Below are 18,884 nucleotides of genomic sequence, written 5' to 3'. Positions count from 1 at the left end.
ACTGCCTATTTGCATGTGTTTGTGGCAATGTAGAAGCATGCCTGTTCATGTTTATTAGTCGTGTAGCAGAAATAGGACAGTCAGTATTTCTGAGCAGATGAAGAGGATAAGTGACTTACAAAAGCAAATGTAAGCCAGCTGTATTGGCAAAGGATGATATTCTGTGAAAGAGGAAGATGTAGAGATGATTCATAGGTTAGTAATAGGCTAACAGCACTTTGGGGCCATTTTAAGCCTAGTCAATTACCCCATGTCAGAATCAAACCCTGCAACTTGTGTCTGTAAGATTACCACCTTATGCATTATGCCAGTCTCCTATAAAGAGTTAAACAGTCTCTCTATCATTTTATACATAATGAGAGTGACTGGGTACTTCATCAGATGTCTGCGTGTTTCAAAATCAATTTCTAGAGGGCTTCCCACTTGAAAGGAAAACTGTTCTTGGAGGAAACCTGGTAACTAACTGTCCTAAGACTCCCTGCTGGTCCAGTGGCAGTTACATCCACGCAGAAGGCCCCAGAGAAAGGTCACATTTTTTCCTTTCCTGCTCAGCTGCTAATATGACACTAGGTCTATTATTTGCACTGCATTGGATGCTTATATGTTTAAAATTGCTGTCATGGTGGTTTCCTAGTTGAAAGGAAAAACTGCTCTTGAGGAAGATAGATACTAGTTGGCCAGATACTCTTTGTTGGTCTAGTGGCAGTGACAACCCCATGGAATGGGGGTCTGGGTTCAATCCCCAGTGAAAGGCCAGAACCCAGAGTTTTCCTTTCCTGTTCAGTTGTTAACACTTTAACATAGTAATGGGCAATGAGAAATGGTGGTATGTAAGAGTGGAACAAATGTACAAAAGCAGTGTAATGGAGCTGTTAGGGATGTCGGTGGAAAGGGAGTGAAGTAGAATGGATCAGAAAAATAATTAACAGTCCCACACTACATCTCTGAAATGAAAAAAAAAATGTGTATTTATTTATTTATTTATCGTTTTGTTAACCGGGAAAGTCCGACTTGGAACAAAGCCAATTTTCAGCGGAGGTCCGGGGAGAAAGGCTCCAGATGCATGTCTTTGTAAAAAATACAAGAATATTGCATCATGCAGCAGAAAAGAGTTGAAATGGCATACCTGTTATTATTTAACAATGTTGTCAATTCCAGTTTGGTAAAAAGAATGCAGAAAATGGATTCCAATTATGTTGCTTCTATCAAGCAAATACCCGAAGAGTTTTACCAACTGTTCAAAGGCACTCGTTACAGACAACTCCTTTAGTTTTCTGAGAGGTAACATACCAGATCCATAATACTTATGAATTCCCATGAGTTTCTTCTCTGCTTCCAGCATGGTAACATTCCCCACTTTGTTTTCTTCCATCCGTTACTAATATGCATATGAATATTCTAGTCTAGACTGAAATATTACAGAAAAATACATTTTAAGGCATTTATTCATAATTAGTGGTTTGGCCACAGTGATTCAAACCTCTTGCTCCCAATTTCTAATACAGCAATGCCCTGCCATTCATTTTTAAATTCTTCCACATATTTCATACATTTCTTACACACCTTTCTCACCCTTTCACTCATCTGTCTCCCTTTCCTTTGTCTTGTCTGAAAAGTGCTGTTGACATTTTTTTTGTCATTTACTTGTGGATTTTATCTTCCATTTCCTCTTTCCTCCCAGTTTTCATTCTCCTAGATATCTAATCAGTAATTGTGTCCAGTTACCTGTCTATAGGACGACTGATGTCCCTTGCTTTTTCACTTGCATCTTAACCTTATTGAAATCATTCCCCTTAGATACTTCTACAGGTCTTATTATTTGTCTTACTGCTCTGATTTGTACTGCAGCAAACGTCATTAATCAATGCATCAGTATTACAGTAAATTAACACATCTCACGCTTTGTTTTTAAAAAGGTGCATTTTTCATAACCAGGTCAGTGTATCAGTCTTAAACATTTATATGAATGGGGTGTTTCTTTCATCTAAAATGTTTTCTAAGTTTGGACATTTTTGATAGGCGAATAAGATTCAACAGACTGATATGGTTCAGCAAAACAAAGACTAAAATGCCCTAATCTGTGTGAAATTTCAGATCTGTTGCTGTTAAATCAATGTCATTATATAGTAACTAGGAAAATTGCATCTGCCACATTCAAGAAAGGAAGACATATTATTACCAAGTAATTAATATGTAAGGTGAAGCTGTAATGATGTTCTTCTACATGAAGGATTTTATGAGCTGATATGCTGCACTGCGGTAGCATAGGTAAAAGAAGAAACAATCACAACCTTGGAATAAAGCTATTACTGCAGTTACGTGCCAGAGCATAAAGTATGATTCCGTCATTTGACTGCAGAAAGAAATTTCATTCTTGGAGCAGTTATCTTAACCACTGTGCAAAGTATTTTGATTTTACAAAAGGTCTTTCAAAAATACATACTTGAAAATAGAATATAGCATTTGAAATGACATTGTAAACATGATTTTTTTCTTTGAAATGATCAGCAGAGAAAGAAATAGCTTCCTAGACAAACTAAGACACCTATAAATATACACTGTATAAAACAGGGCATCGGCATAATTCAGACTGACGTACAAAGTTAAGAAAACAACTTAAAAAATGGAACACTGAAAGAAAGTGGTTTATAGCAAACAATCAGCACACATTTATGTCTCAAAATGCAGATTCTTTTTTCACAGTCATGAACAAAATTTGTACACAATTAGTGTGAGGTATACAGCTGGAGCATTGTGATTTTACCAGCAGACTGACAAAAGAAATATGCATATATTATGGGAGGCACTGTCTTTATAATTATTCTAATATCCTTGTCCGTCATTAAAAATTGGTCATTTTATTTTTTCACGTTACTCTTGGTCAGCTTTTTCTGTCTGATTCTAACCATTGCATATTGATGTGCACGCTGTCACTGATGTCACCTTCATTATTTACCAACAGCTTTCACAGTAAGAAAAAACAACAAAGCTGTAATCACTCATCACATTGTAAGTATTTCTGTCACTTCAGTAGGTCTGGTGAGGTAGTACCACAGCCTGCAAAAATGAACTCTTGACTAAAAGAGAAATACAAAAACTGTCAAGGAACAATTTGTTGCTAATATCCATTTTACATATTTCTAAAGGGCAACATGGATTATTCAGTCAGTACTGCATCTATTAAACCATTTTCATTGTCTAACTTTTATTCTAGCTTTTTTAATTTCTCCAAATCTTTTGGGTTTCTAATACCATGATGGGAATGGACCCCATTCCTAAGTCAAAGTAAGATTAGAGTTCATGAAATGAATATTGTTTCAGTCTTTGATGTTAGCCAGAAATGCTTTTTGCAGCACCCACAATAAGTCCATTAATGACTCCTTCTGCAATTTGTATGGAGTTACATGTACTGGCAGCATATCTAAATAAGACTGTAGATTCTTTTTTTATAAGACCCATTGCTCCTACTACTACTGGAACTGTCTGGGTATCTTATTTCCACATATCTCTCATTTTTGCATGCAAATCCTGATATTTTATGACTGTGTCTCTCTGTACGCAAGACACTGTAGTCACTGGGTGTAGCAATTTTAATGATCAATGCTACTTTTGTCTTCTTTCCATGGACCACTATATCTGGTTTTCTTGCATCTATCTTTTGAACTGTTGATAATGGGTGATCCCATGTGATGTAGATCACCATTTTCTATGATGCTTTGTGGGTAATGTTTCCAGTATTTTTCAGCTACGTCAATATTATGTTTGCATAATCCCCAGTGCAAAAGTCTTGCTACATTATTATCCCTTTCAGTATACAATCCTTCTGCCATTAGTATGTCACAACCAGCAACAAGATATGCAACTATTTCCAATTCTGTTTTACAAAACCTACATCTGTCAGGTTTTTCGACATGCTCAGTGGACTTTGTAAAGCAATATGTACATAGTCCACTACCTTGGGCTACCAATATTAACCCTTCATCTTTTGGTTTAAATCCATCCGCCCCTTAACCAGTTCTGCTGTCAATCCTGATCAACATGAGGTTGTTCCAAGAGTTTTCAATACTTGCAACTATATGTATGCATTTTTCACATTTTGGCCTTCTCATCTGATCCTTTACCTTATATTCTTTCCATTTGATTTTTGGCACATTCAGTTACTATCTGATTTTTATCTATTTCTGGTTTGATTTCCATTCCTTATTGACTCTGATATGCTTCTGCTAAACTAAAGACTTATTCTTCTCATGTTTCAAAACTTTCACTATGTTTGGATCTTGTGAGGTCAGCAGATATGTATACAGTCCCATGATTACAGATATATAGACATAATCAATTTCAAGGAGGCCCATACCTCCTTCAGAATGGGGGCTATATAATCTTGGTATGCAAATATGTAATTCCACGCACCAACAGTCACTGGTAACCAAAAAATCAGCAAACCTTGACTCCTGGTATCAACACAAAACGTTCTTTATTGTAAAAACTGGACCAAAACAAGACCAAAATCATACCATAGCACAGACACTAAGCGCTTTCACCCTTTATTCTTAGGGCTTCATCAGAGTACAAAATTTAAACAATTCATCATCCCTTAAATACTAAAACCTAAATTACGTAATTAAGTAAGAAATTATCTAATCAAAACACTTATTTGAACATTTAGTGAAACAGTAAAAAGGGTTGGTGCCTAGCCTAACTTAAGATAATACGTCTATGTCCTAACCTAAGAAAGTAATGTAAATAATAAAAAATGATGGAGATAATAAAAAAGCAGCTGATTTCATCAAAACTGCATAACTCCTCAATTTCTAGTAATAATTTAAACCAGTTGAAAAAATGTTGAAAATGTTATGTATGTCAAGCCATAAGAATAATACTTGTAAATATAAATACTTTAAATGTAAGTATAAAATAAAATATTAGGTGAACTATAAATGTATAAATAAAAACATTGTTAAAAATGTAAATATAAATGTTCATAAAAATTCTGTAAACACATATATATAATCATAAATATAAATATAAATATAAATATAAATATAAATATAATTATAAATACGAATCTAAATACATATATAATATAAATGTTGACATAACTTGTAGTTATAAAAATAAATATGAATATTATTATGAAAGAATTATTGTTATAAAATGTGTTTAAAAATAAATGTAAATATAAATGTTAGTATTACTATTAATATTTGTTGTAATTGGCAATGACAAAATATTGATAAAAAATAACCTAGAAATGTAAATATTACAATGTGGTGTGTAAATAGATGTAAAATATAATATTCATCAAATAAATAAACGTTATTAAGGTAATGTCAATGTTCAGTTGTACCGAGCAAACTATGTAAACTAAAAACAATGATAGTATTTGTATTTGTTGGTAGTATATATTCTATATTCTAAATAAATTGTGATTTGAGCTTGAGTATACTGGCAATAGATATTTGATCATTAATGCCAGGCCACTTACTGGCATTTAGTCTAAGCTGCCAAAGACATTCTTTTGCTTCTAATAAGGATTTGATATCACCACCTTTATGTGTATTATTGTGAGGTATTTTATCAATCACAAAAAATAAAAATTTTTTGAAATTAACACAGTTGGTACTGTGGTTATATAAAGCACTAGTCTGTCTTTGTTTCCTAATGTCACTCAAATGCTCAATAATTCTTGTTTTTAATTTCCTGTTCGTTTTTCCTATATAAAATGCTTGACAGGCTGTACAAGATGCTGCATATACTACCATAACCGAGTTGCAGTTACACAGCCCAGGACATCTTATAGTCTTCTCATAATTAAAAATTGTAATATATGGTCCATTATTAATAAATCTACATATGTGACAAGCACCACATGTACTCATCTTGGATTTCTTATACAGGTCATTGTTAACACCTTTTTCAAACATGTTTTTTAAGTTCCTACCTCTACTAAAAGTAACTTTGGGTTTGTTGCCTAAAATATTCACTAATTCTGTATTGGATTCTATAACTGTGTTCCAAGAGTCATGAATTCCTTTTACAATTTGTTGTGACTTGTCATTGAAAGGAATGACAAGAGTATCATGTCCACCAGTCGGTAAATTTGATGTATCTGTTGGAATTAAACCATAATGAATGATAGGTTTATAAAGTGTCATTCTATTAACTAATATTCCTCGGCTAATTTCAAGAATGAACTCTGCAGGGTAAGCTCTGGCTAAGAACATATTCTGTAGTTTGTCAAGTTCCTGTTTAAAGACTTCATTATTACTCACAATTCTGGACAGCCTCACCATCTGTCCTTTAACTAGGTTCCTCTTTTGATGAACAGGATGACAGCTGTCAAAATGTAAGAAAGAATTGGAGTAGGTCTTTTTCCTATATATATTAGACTCAAATTTATTATCGTGTAGAGATAGTTCAATATCTAAAAATTCCACCTTGTTGGTAAAAATATGACTTGTGAATTTTAAAAAAACTGTTGTTTGTCCAATGTAAGTAATAAAATCATTAAACTCATCTTCAGTACCTCTCCAAAAAATTAAGATATCATCCAAATAACGTAAGTACAACAATACCTTATTCCAAAAAATACTGGTAAAAACATGCTCTGATTCCCAGAAGGCTAGAACTAAGTTGGCATAAATGGGGGCACATCTTGCCCTCATGGCTACACCCTTTTTTGTCTAAAATAGCCATTGTTGAAATATATAAAATTGTTTTCTAATATTACTTCTAACATTTCTGTTAACAATCGGTTCTCAGAACTGTTGTGTTCAATATGTTTGTTAAGACAAGCTTCAAACATTTCAAGGCCTTCTCGATGAGGAATAACAGTGAAGAGGTTGATTACATCCACCGTAATCATAATAAAATCAACTTTAAAATCAAACTTATTTGCAAATTGTCTTACTGAATTTAAACAGTGCCACGAGTCTCTTAAAATGTATGGTAAACAATTTAAAATATTTTTGCACTTGAAATCTATGTAAGCTGCTAATGCTTCAGTCTTGGAACCCTTGGCTGAAACAATAGGTCTAAATGGGGGGTTGTCTGTGTGTTTATGGATTTTTAGGAATCCCGAAAATAGATAGTATGGTTGGAAATTCCACAGAAATGTAATTAAAAATTTGTGAATCAATTCTCCCATCCATAAGATATTCGTAAAACAACCAATCTATTTTGGTGTAGGCTCTATTGACCTCATGCCTACTGACCTTTTCATACATCTCATTGTCATCCAAAAGTGTAAGCATCTTGTTAACATAATCATTACTTAACATAATAACCACCCCACCACCTTTGTCTGGTTTCATGATCCTGAATTTGTCAGAACTCATGAGCTCTTTTAGACAGAATTTTTCTGCAGATGTCAAATTGTATTTAGTAAATGTTTTATTACTTAAAATTCTTCTTATTTGAGCCTCACATAGTTTTTCAAATACTTGTATCATAAAATTTTGGGGAGGTATGAATGTACTGTGGCGCTTGAGTGTAAAAAATCTAGAATCTTGTGGAAGACCATTCGAATTATTTTTCAAATTTAAAAGCCTTGTATAAGTTTTAAGGTTGATCAAAACATTGCCAATATCCAATTTAAACATAGGAACAAAGGTGTAACCTTTACTAAACAGATCTAAAAAATTCATATCAAATTTGTGTTTGGTAAAATTATACAAATTAAACCCTGAATGAGTAATTATACAACAATCTGTTCTAGATGTATTAGATATCTCTTCAAGGGGCTTAACATTAGAATTAGGAACTACAACAGATGTATCTTGATTCTCCTGTACTACTGCATCACAAACAGTGTTATTACAAACTTGTTTTACAAAATTAGTATTGTTGTTGTCAGTACTAACTATCTTTGCCATAGGGGGGTTCTGTACCCTCCATTGTTGTAGTTCCTTTGTGTGTGTTGATTGTAACTGCCCTGCCGCTCTCTTATTCTCTCTGATCTCCTCAGAATAGGCTGCTCTAAAAAAACTGACTGTGACTCCTCATTACTATTAACATTACTTCTATGAATATGTTCCTGATTAAAATTAGAATTAGAATTGTGTCTGTCTGTGTTGGTATTATCATAGTTTCGGCTGTTAAGCTTCATGTTTTTATACTCCCTAAAATGGGTGTATGCCCTGTTATTTCTGTAGTCATAACTGTCCCTCTCTATTTTGGTGTTCTTAATATCCAATCCTTTGTTAATGTACCTATCAATGTCTTTATAAATATTTTCTATTCTAAACTTGTTGTGTTCAAATAATAAATCTGCCTTAATACTGTTGTCTAAAATACATAATTTTTCTTTTAATGCATTTAATTTTTCTGTGTTGTTGCGAATAATTAATTTTAACAGTTCTAAACCAGTTTTGTCAAATAGTGACAATAATTCAGAAAAAAATTGCTGTACCTTCTACAAAACCATGAGGCAACTTGAAGGTACGTAGTCCCTTAGGGACCTATTTTAATTCCAAGGAGCGTTCTAAGAACGCATTGTCCATCTGTAGAGACTTAAAAGTCTTCAAAGTTTTTTCGAATTCTGTCAACTGCACATTTAAAGTACCCATGTCCCTTGAAGCTGCATGACTGCCTTTGTTCAATAAAGGGGCTGAAAGAAATTGAAATAAATCCGTGTTCGTAGTAGTGTTCGAATTATTGTTCTTGTTGACTCGATGAAGGGTCTGATTACGATCATCCCTGGTTCTCGACTCCATATTAGAAGGTGGTACCACCACGCCTCCACTCCCTGACGTAACCCCAGTCGCAGGGGACTCTTAGATCATTGCCTAACAACAGATCTCTGCATACTAGTGTTCGGTGTTGAATGCAGAGTAAGTAACTGCTCCTGAGATTCCGTTATGAGGATTTCACCCTCAGTACCTGCATTAAGTTATTGTTCATGCAGTGCTTTGATAAGCTTATTGGTGATATCCAAATGTTCCTGTAAAAGTCGCTGCATGTTTGGAAAATAATAAATTATAGAAACACTGAAATTATTAGAGTCCTTGTGCTGGCGTAAATTGACAGTATTAAAAAAACTCGGGTACGTTGAAAAAACCCCAATGAAAAATCAATCCAAAAAATGAATCCAAAAAGTAAGGTGGGATGATGAATGTCAAGTTGTAACAACAGGTTGTTACAAAAGATTGTTACAAAACAATTCAAGGAACGGTTGGTGTTACTATCGCGTGAAAAATGTACAAAGTAATAACCAACCTTAAAAGTTCCATATTCTTTAATGAAGGTGACCAAAAAACTTCCAAATAAAAAGGTTTCTTGATGGAAATACGCTTACGAAGCCTATTAATAAATGATTACAAATAAGTTGAGTAGATCACGTTTCTTGTTGGTCCATAGCCCACCGACATCCAGGATCAAACAGGCCACTGAGAAAAACTGCAAATATGTAATTCCACACACCAACAGTCACTGGTAACCAAAAAATCAGCAAACCTTGACTCCTGGTATCAACACAAAACGTTCTTTATTGTAAAAACTGGACCGAAACAAGACCAAAATCATACCATAGCACAGGCACTAAGCGCTTTCACCCTTTCTTCTTAGGGCGTCATCAGAGTACAAAATTTAAACAATTCATCATCCCTTAAATACTAAAACCTAAATTACGTAATTAAGTAAGTAATTATCTAATCAAAACACTTATTTGAACATTTAGTGAAACAGTATAATCTTGGTATGCACTAATTTTTAAAAATCACTTGATGAGCAGGAAGCATCCTTCTTGTTTTCCTGTCCAATCTACCCAACACTTTTTGAGGCCAGTCAGTCACTCCAAAACTGTAATTCAGATCAAACTGGTTTATAGGTTGAGCTTTATTCCTAGATCTCAATGCTGTTTTCAATATTAATTTAAGTCTTCTCAAATATTCCTTATTAAATTTTATTTGCACTTGTTCATGTTTTATTTCTGATCCTTCATCATTTCTCAAATATTTATACACCCCCTTATGCTCACATTCTTTTATATCACATTCTTATCCCAAACTGATGTTTTCTTGGTGCTGCAGTTTTCCTGCTTTAAAGGTTGCTTTTGCACATTTATCAAGACCAAAAGACCTTCTTATATCATCTGAAAAAGCTTTGGCCACTTGCAGTTGTGATTTCAGTTCCTCATCTGATGAACTATACCATTTTAAATCATCTACAAAAAGAAGATGAGAAGTCTTTACACTTTATTGTTTTCTGGGAACCAAATTGTAGCCATGATCTAATCTGTTAAGTAGATATCTTAAAGGGTTAAGGGCAAGACAAAACAGCAGCAGTGACAGAGAGTCACCCTGGAATATCCCCCTTTGAATTTTTATCCCTGGAATGATAATTTGTCCTTTTTCATGCTAAAACTGTAAAGTGCTTTGCCACTCTTACATGGTCACTGTAATGTAATCAGTAAGTGTAGTGTGTTTCTTACACTTTTCTAAGAAGTCTTTTATCCATGAATGAGGGATACTGTCACATTTGTTTGTCGTCTATCCATGCCATGCTTAGATTCTTCCCCTTTTTCAGGTCTCCATTATAACGTTATTTAACAACAAACGGTCCTTTGTTCCATATCGTTTTCTTTTATTACCCTTTTTGTTTCTATTGCCATTATTTTCTTCTAAATGACTATAAAATCTGTCAGCATCAATTCCAGGGGTACATATTATATGCACGAAAACTGAATCACACGAACACGTATTGAGCGACACATGAAGAGCGAATATTCAAAATATCGAAGGTATGAACGGAGGCCACCACAGGGAATTCTTCTTTTTGCTTCAATGGAGTGTGATCTCAGAGTTGGTATATTTAAGTGGGGGGTTAGGGGGTGCAGGGGGGCTTGCCCCCTTGCATACAACAGTTAGCGACAGTATTTGTTTGTTGGTTTTGTTGTGTTTGGGATTCGATGTTTTGGGCTTTCGCTCTTTACGTGTCTCTCAATACATGTTCATGCAATTCAGTTTTCATGCATATAATATAAACCCAATTCTAGTGTATAGTTTATACATCATCAGAAGGTAATTACTGGTCTATAGTTTTTGGGATAGCTTGCAGGTTCACTCTTAAGTAGGAGTATTTTTTTTTTTCTTGTTGTTAACCAGGCTGGTGTGTTCAGGGTGCACATATAAATAGTTTTTACTCATGACTACATCTTCATGCAAATATGTTAATACTTTTAACTAGAAGATAAGCACTGGATCTTGACCTGGGGTTTCCCAATTAGGAGCTTTTCTTAAATTTATTGCAATTTTCCTGGACGTTACTTCATCCCATTTCATATCTTGTACATTTGAACTTATTTTTTCTTTTACGTCTTCTATCTATGTAGCATCTTTGGTATGCTGTGCAGGATCCCCATAGATATTTCTCCAAAATGTATCCATTTCTTTTTTTTTTTTGGTGATGTTTCAATTCCTTTTACCTTGTTTCCCGATTCTCTATAAAACTTTTTTGGATAATCAATAAATTGCTTATTTTGTCTTTTCCTTTTGATTTATCTACATATCTTCGAAGGTTTTCTGCCTGTGCTGACATTTTTAGTTTATTATTTATGGTAGTGCACAATAGATCCTTATCTGTTATAATACTGCATGCTGCGTTTATTATGGCTATGCCTTTTTGAGTATTTTGTTGATCTGTTCCCACTTTTATGCTCTTCTAACAGTGACAGTTCTTGTGTTAATTGCTTTATAGTTTTTTCTGTTTGATACTTCCATGATGGCATTCAATTTCTTCCCTTCCTTTTCCTTACTACCACGTGTTCTTGTAGTAAGACTTTATCTCTTATTACTTTAGCTGCACAATTTTATATCCTATTTCCTTCTGTTATATCGCATGAATCTCTGTGGAAAGTCCTAATTACTGTGCTCATTTGTTTTATCAAACTTCAAACCTTTCGGGTTTTATTGACCTTCTGTAGTCTATTTCTTTTACTGATCTTAATGTCTGTCCATCTCTATTAAATCAAGCAGCTCTTCTCTTAGATCATTTCTTCTAAACTGAGAGTATGTTCTTTGTTCTCCATTTCCTGTGGACATTCTATAGAAAGTTCCAGAGCATCTCCCTGTGCCACATTCTCTTCAGTTTTGTTCTGTGCCATCCATTGCCATTTTATATGGGAACTCGCTGGTCTATCACTCCACAACCTTATATGCATCAGAGTTACCACAGTTTCCTGCATGTTTGTACTGGTTTTCTGTGGAAGGCTCCAAAGTGTCTTCACATGAAAAGTGGCTGGATGCTTCCTGCTCCACTGTTTCCCCTTAATTTGGGTGTCCATTGCTCTATCCTGCTATGATCTTATCTGAGTTAAATTTTCTACACTAAATCCTTCACTTCGCAGGTAATCAATAACCTCAGTTTCTATTTTTGCAATTTCTCCATTACTATTGTATTGTAAAATTTTCCATGTCTGGTTGCCTTTGCACGTTTTTCTCTTCAAATATCTTTGGTGCTATTCTTTTTGTATTGAACTGTTTTGCTTTTTCCTTTGCATAGATATTACACCATATTAAATCTTTTTCTTTCCCATGTCCGTATTTCTTCTTCAGATGTCTCCTGCTCCTCCTGTTTCTCCTTACCTTGGGGATGTGTTGTTCCATCATGCCGTGATAGAACCTGTGTTAGTCTTTCTACACTAAATCCTTCAATTCACAACTATTCAGCTTCGATTTTTTAAAGTCTACTTTACCAGCCGTCAGTTCTGCGTTCCCTCTTTGTGATCTTATTTTTTATTGTGAAATTGTCCATATCCGGATGGCTTTGCCTGTATACCTCTTTGAATAACTTTGGGGCTTCCTTTTTTATTTTGATTAATTTGGCTTTCTACTTTGCATAAATGTTGCAACATATCAGATCTCTCATTCTTTCCCGTGTGCCTATTTCTTTGTTATACCTTTCAGAAGTCTCTACATTTTGTTCTTTATATTTTTGCACTTCCTCATTCACTTCTTTTTCCCAATGGCCCAAGGTTTCTTGGTCTATATAGTGTTTTTTTCATGGATCTGTTGTATTAATGAACACAAATTTGAATTTGAAGCTTCTAACAGTTTTTCATTGGGAAATATCTTTCCTCTAATTTCTTGCTTAATCTTTTTGTATGTCTTCTGTCTGGAAATTTTGAGCTTCTGGCATAATAGTAACAATAAATAATTTCTTTCTTTTCCTCAACTATCCACGCTATCATCTGTAAGGCTCCTTTTTGGCCTATCAGTTTTTGTGATTTTTGTACATAATTGCTTATTTCTACAACAGGGGGGCATCATCCCCCTGGGCGTGGCCTGACTCCATTATAGGAATGTTTCTGTCTCTTGAGGATTCTATACTGTCCTTTTTTTCCTGTCCTGGCACCAGTAAGCCTACCAGGATTGGGTACTTTTTTATCCTGCATCTTTTGCACCCAGCTATATTTTTTTTATTTGTTAACCTAGTTCTATCAGTGATACATGCTATATAAAATACAGTCTATATAGTCAGTGTCATCTTGGTGAGATTTTGTGAAAAACTTCATAAAGGTACTCACCAAGACTTAAGGATGAATCCAATTTCTGCAACACTAGTCTCCTTCTCTTGCTGATTTATCATCTTCTCATTCCGACCTGCATCATCTCTCCATTCAGACCCCTATCATCTCTCCATTCAGACCCCTATCATCTCTCCATTCAGACCCCTATCATCTCTCCATTCAGACCCCTATCATCTCTCCATTCAGACCCCTATCATCTCTCCATTCAGACCCCTACCATCTCTCCATTCAGACCCCTATCATCTCTCCATTCAGACCCCTATCATCTCTCCATTCAGACCCCTATCATCTCTCCATTCAGACCCCTATCATCTCTCATTTTGGAGCCCTGTCATCTCTACATTAGGACTCCATTCTAGTGAGGTCTGTTCAATGAAGTCTGAGTCCACTTTCTTGCTGTTCTTTACATGCTTTTGGATACATTTATCTGCTTCACTGATGATGTTTCCTTTGCACTCATCTCCCTTCATAAAGAGCAGGATTCTGTGTACAAACACACTATGTGTTATTAAGTCTAATCTGTACTGCAGCATATTTTCTATGCGTGGTACAAGTTATCCTCTGTCCTGACATGCAATTGTATGAATCTCAGCCATTATATTTAACAGTTCTAGGGGGAAAGGTTTGCGACGATACAAAGATGGCTATATTCAGTAATAAGACGGGTCGATGAGTATAAAAGAACAATCACTTCCTGGGAATGTCATGTTACTGAAGAAACTCTTCTGACCTTGTAAATTATACAGTCAGGAAAACATACTGTATACTGTTGTTCTCAAGTTTTTAACTCCATTGCATTTCAGACATTCTTAAACATTAATGACGTAATCAAGCTACATGCCCTTTTTTATGAATTTAACAATACTGCATGTACTACAGTTAATAATTATGCAATCATGAATACGGTGAGTGTATATTTTCTACAAATATCTCATTTAAGTTTTGGTCTGTTTGTTAGTTAATAGTTATGAAGATGGCAGAATTTCTTTTGTTCTAACTTTTGGCTAATTTTATTCACCAGAAACGTTTTCTAATTTTTAAATGTGCAAATAATTATATTTCATTTATTGCAGTCAGTAGTAAAATTTTTAACCAAAATTCTTTTACTAAATTTTAAAATTGCACATAACTGCATTTCATTTATTGCAGTCAGTTGTAAATTTTGCTAACCCAAATCCTTTTCTTTTAATTTTTAAATTTACAGATAAAATATGATGCAGATGGCCATAACTGCATATGATAAACTCTCCGCAAACAGATAAATCAGTTACGAGGGGAAATAATGCCATCATATCTACTAATTATATATATTCCAGCTTTATTAGCCTGTTGGCCTTTCTACCTTGCCATGTCTGCTCTGGCATACAGATATAGCATCACCTGCCTCTGTGTAAGGCCCACTCATTTGAATGGTACATTGTGTTACTTGTTAGTCAAGTCCAGCAGTACGATAAGCCTGGGTCACATTTTGGAACTGGGCATAATGCTCTGATGCATTTCATTTGCCTATGTTATATTAATATATTATAATAATTAATTAGTATAACAATTAATATTAATTAATTAATTAATAATTAATACTTATTATTATAATTAATATTATGCTATATTATGTATATTTGCCTTTCTTATTTGCAATGGTGATGGACAAGTTGACAGACGAGATCAGACAGGAGCGCCCATGGACTATGATGTTTGCAGATGACATTGTGATCTGCAGTGAGAGTAGGGACCAGGTTGAGGAGACCCTGGGGAAGTGGATATATGCTATAGAGAGGAGAGGAATGAAGGTCAGCAGGACTAAGACAGAATATATGTGCGTGAATGAGAGGGAGGATAGAGGAATGGTGAGGATGCAGGGAGTAGAGGTGTCGAAGGTGAATGAGTTTAAGTTCTTGGGATCAACAGTTCAGAGTAATGGTGAGTGTGGAAGAGTGGTGAAGAAGAGAGTGCAGGCAGGATGGAGTGTGTGGAGAAGAGTGCCAGGAGTGATTTGTGACAGACGAGTACCAGTAAGAGTAAAAGGGAAGGTCTACAAGAGGGTAGTGAGACCAGCTATGTTATACGGGTTGGAGTCAGTGGCATTGACAAAAAGGCAGGAATCAGAACTTGACGTGGCAGAGTTGAAGATGTTAAGATTTGCACTGGGTGTGACAAGGATGGACAGGATTAGGAATCAGTATATTAGAGAGTAAGTTCAGGTTGGACGGTTTGGAGACAAAGTCAGAGAGGCGAGATTGCATTGGTTTGGACATGTGCTGAGGAGGGATGCTGGGTATATTGGGAAAATGATGCTAAGGATGAAGCTGCCAGGTATGGAGAAAAGAGGAAGGCCTAAGATAAGGTTTATGGATGTGGTGAGAGACAACATGCAGGTGGTTGGTGTAACACAGCAAGATTCAGAGGACAGGAAAAGATGCAAACAGATGATGTGCTGTGGCGACCCCTAACGGGAACAGCCGAAAGAGAAGAAGACTCTTCATTTGTCTATGTGACTTGAGGACTCCCGACACTGTTTACTCAACATTAGGTATAAAACAACTGCCTGGGTTAGCACTTTACTATCACGTGTAACTTCTTTTGGAATCTGGCCTTCAATTTTAGTTTAGGTATCCTTTTTGAACTCAACAAATTGTGAATTACTGTTTAGTTTTAAAAGAATTATAACTTTTTTTTCTAAGTTTAATTTATTGATATATTGACTTTCTCTCTCTCTCTCTCTATATATATATATATATACATACATACATATATATATATATATATATATATATATATATATATATATATATATATATATATATATATATATATGGTTCTGTTATCAGTTAGAAACAATCAGTTGTCCCTGAGATTTAGAAAGGCCTATGACAATGTGGTAACCTTAATTCTGAATGTTTCTTTATCAAGGTAAACTTCTGTGATCCATTGGCAGCTCTCCATTATGATTTTATTCTGGAAGTAGCAATAGCACAAAATATATGCTCACTGGCAAAGCCATGCACAAATACAGCCATCCCAGGGAGTGGCTATTTTTAATGTGCTCTCCACTGAAAATGGCAAAAACAGCTGAATAATGTGTCAATCACTCTACCAAGCTTATTTTTTTACAGGGAAGTAACCATTTATGTGGCCTTTTTATATCGTACATCTATTCATCTCTACAGGAATGGCCTTGGCTCATACCATAATTACAGGTAGATATTGTGCAATGGTAGGAGTGTGTGTGTGTGTGTGTCTTTGTCTCTCTGTCTTCCTGTAGGGGCGTGAATGCATCTGCATGGATGTCTGTGTGGGCATGTTTGTGTATGTGTGTATGGGCATGAATGCATCTGTATGGATGTCTGTGTCTGTGTTTTTGTGTAACTGTGTGTGTTTGGGTATATGAACGAGTGTTTTCTTGACTGAGAGCAAATGTGTAGGGGCTTGTCTGTGGCTGCTTCAATGTGTGTGTGTGTGTGTGTGTGTGTGTGTGTGTGTGTGTGTGTGTGTGTGTATATATATACATATGTACATACACACATACTTAAATACATGTGCATGAGGTACTTCTGCACAGCATTGTGCAGGCCTGTATGGAGACAATGTGATATTAGATTCAGAGATATGTTAATTAGCTACTAATAACATGTTTCTCTGTACACCTTTACCTTGGCCCTGAACAGGAGACTCGTACATTCATTCCAGTTGTCAGACCCACATTATTCAATTAGTGCTGGCATCAAAAATCTCTCTGAATCCAAGGGAGTATTTATTGAATATTCCAACTGAACTTTATCAACAGTTGCCTGTTAGTACTTAGGATCGATAATGATGTCATCACTTCTGAAGGAATAAATAAGCTGATTATTTATTTACTTATTTATTTTATTTTATTTTATTTTACATTTGTTAACTGGGATGGTCCGACTGGACACAGGTCCATTTTCAGCAGAGGCCCGGGGAGAAAAGCTCCACAGTAAGTAAAATTTTACACAATATGTTGAAATACAGTATACAGCAGAAGACATAAGACCTACATATATATATATATATATATATATATATATATATATATATATATATATATATATATATATATATATATCTACAGGAAAAATAGTTAACCATGGTTAGTAACAGAATAAGTATATAAATTCAATCAACATTAGGAGAAGACCTACACTGTAATATATATTACAGTAGGTATATCAGGAAGTGAGGTATATCAGTGGAATAATGTGAGGACTTATGTAATACATGGGCATAGCCAATTATTCTTTAAGTGTGCTCTAAGTGAGTTACTAAAGTGAGAAGAGGTAGGGGCAGAAATCAGAGCAGGATGTAGATTATTCCAGGTTCTAGCTATGGAGTAGGAGAACATTGCTTTTCCTATAGTATTGTTAGGAAGGATACTGTCTACAGATATTTCTGTAGACAGTATCCTTTCAAATTTCCCAGATCACAAACCAAGTAAATTTTTATACTCATCCTTAGAGAGGTCCTCATTATCACAAGTTGGCAGATGCTCTGCATCACCTTATTAACATTGACCATGAGCCTGGTCTTGCATGTGGCACTACACCTTACCTTACAAAACCCTTTCTGTACAACTAAACAAGATACCATGACAGATACCACATGTACCAGCAGCCACAAATAGCATTAACTCTTTCCCCTTAGCTAGCCCTTTCTCTAATCCTATCCTTCAAACACCAAACAATTCCCTTGGCAAGCAGTCAGTCTAACCCTGACAAACACTTGCATACACGTGATCACCCATAAAGACAAAACCTTTGGTATCTCTAAATGTTTCAGCGTTAACAACAAAAGTCCATTCTTACCTTACCCAAAAAATTTCAGTAGCACTTCTTTAGATAATTGCTGCATTCAACAACACTTAAATATAACCTCCCCTGAAAAGATCAGTTGGCATTCAATCAACTCCACTTACTGCTACAGTGTTCCTTAACCTACTCAGAGCATCACCATTTCACACAACCTACTTCTCAGCAAACTTTCTTTATGTAATTTAAGTAAAAATATAGCTGAAAGTCATTGTACCATCGTCAAATGGTGACACACTTAGTCATACTTTGAACTTATCACTGCAGGTTTCCCAAGGGTACACCCTTAGAACTCATTCACTAGTAATATTCACATCTCTACAAACCAAGCTTCTATCATTCAGTATGCTGATGATGCTAGCCTATTAAGCTTAAAAAAAGTGTATCTGCCCCAACATGCTACTCTTCACTTCCCATTGTCATCCTCTGAGTTCCTCTGAATGTTGTTCCTCCAGTATGAGATCCTGTAACCTCATTCCCATCCCATTTATAAAATATAAACATTGTAAGGGCTTTACTGTGTTTCTCATGCA

Source organism: Protopterus annectens, chromosome 15.part0 (genome assembly GCF_019279795.1).
Source record: "Protopterus annectens isolate FY-2018-M chromosome 15.part0, PAN1.0, whole genome shotgun sequence".
Classification (NCBI taxonomy): domain Eukaryota; kingdom Metazoa; phylum Chordata; order Ceratodontiformes; family Protopteridae; genus Protopterus; species Protopterus annectens.
This window is presented reverse-complemented; position numbering follows the sequence as displayed.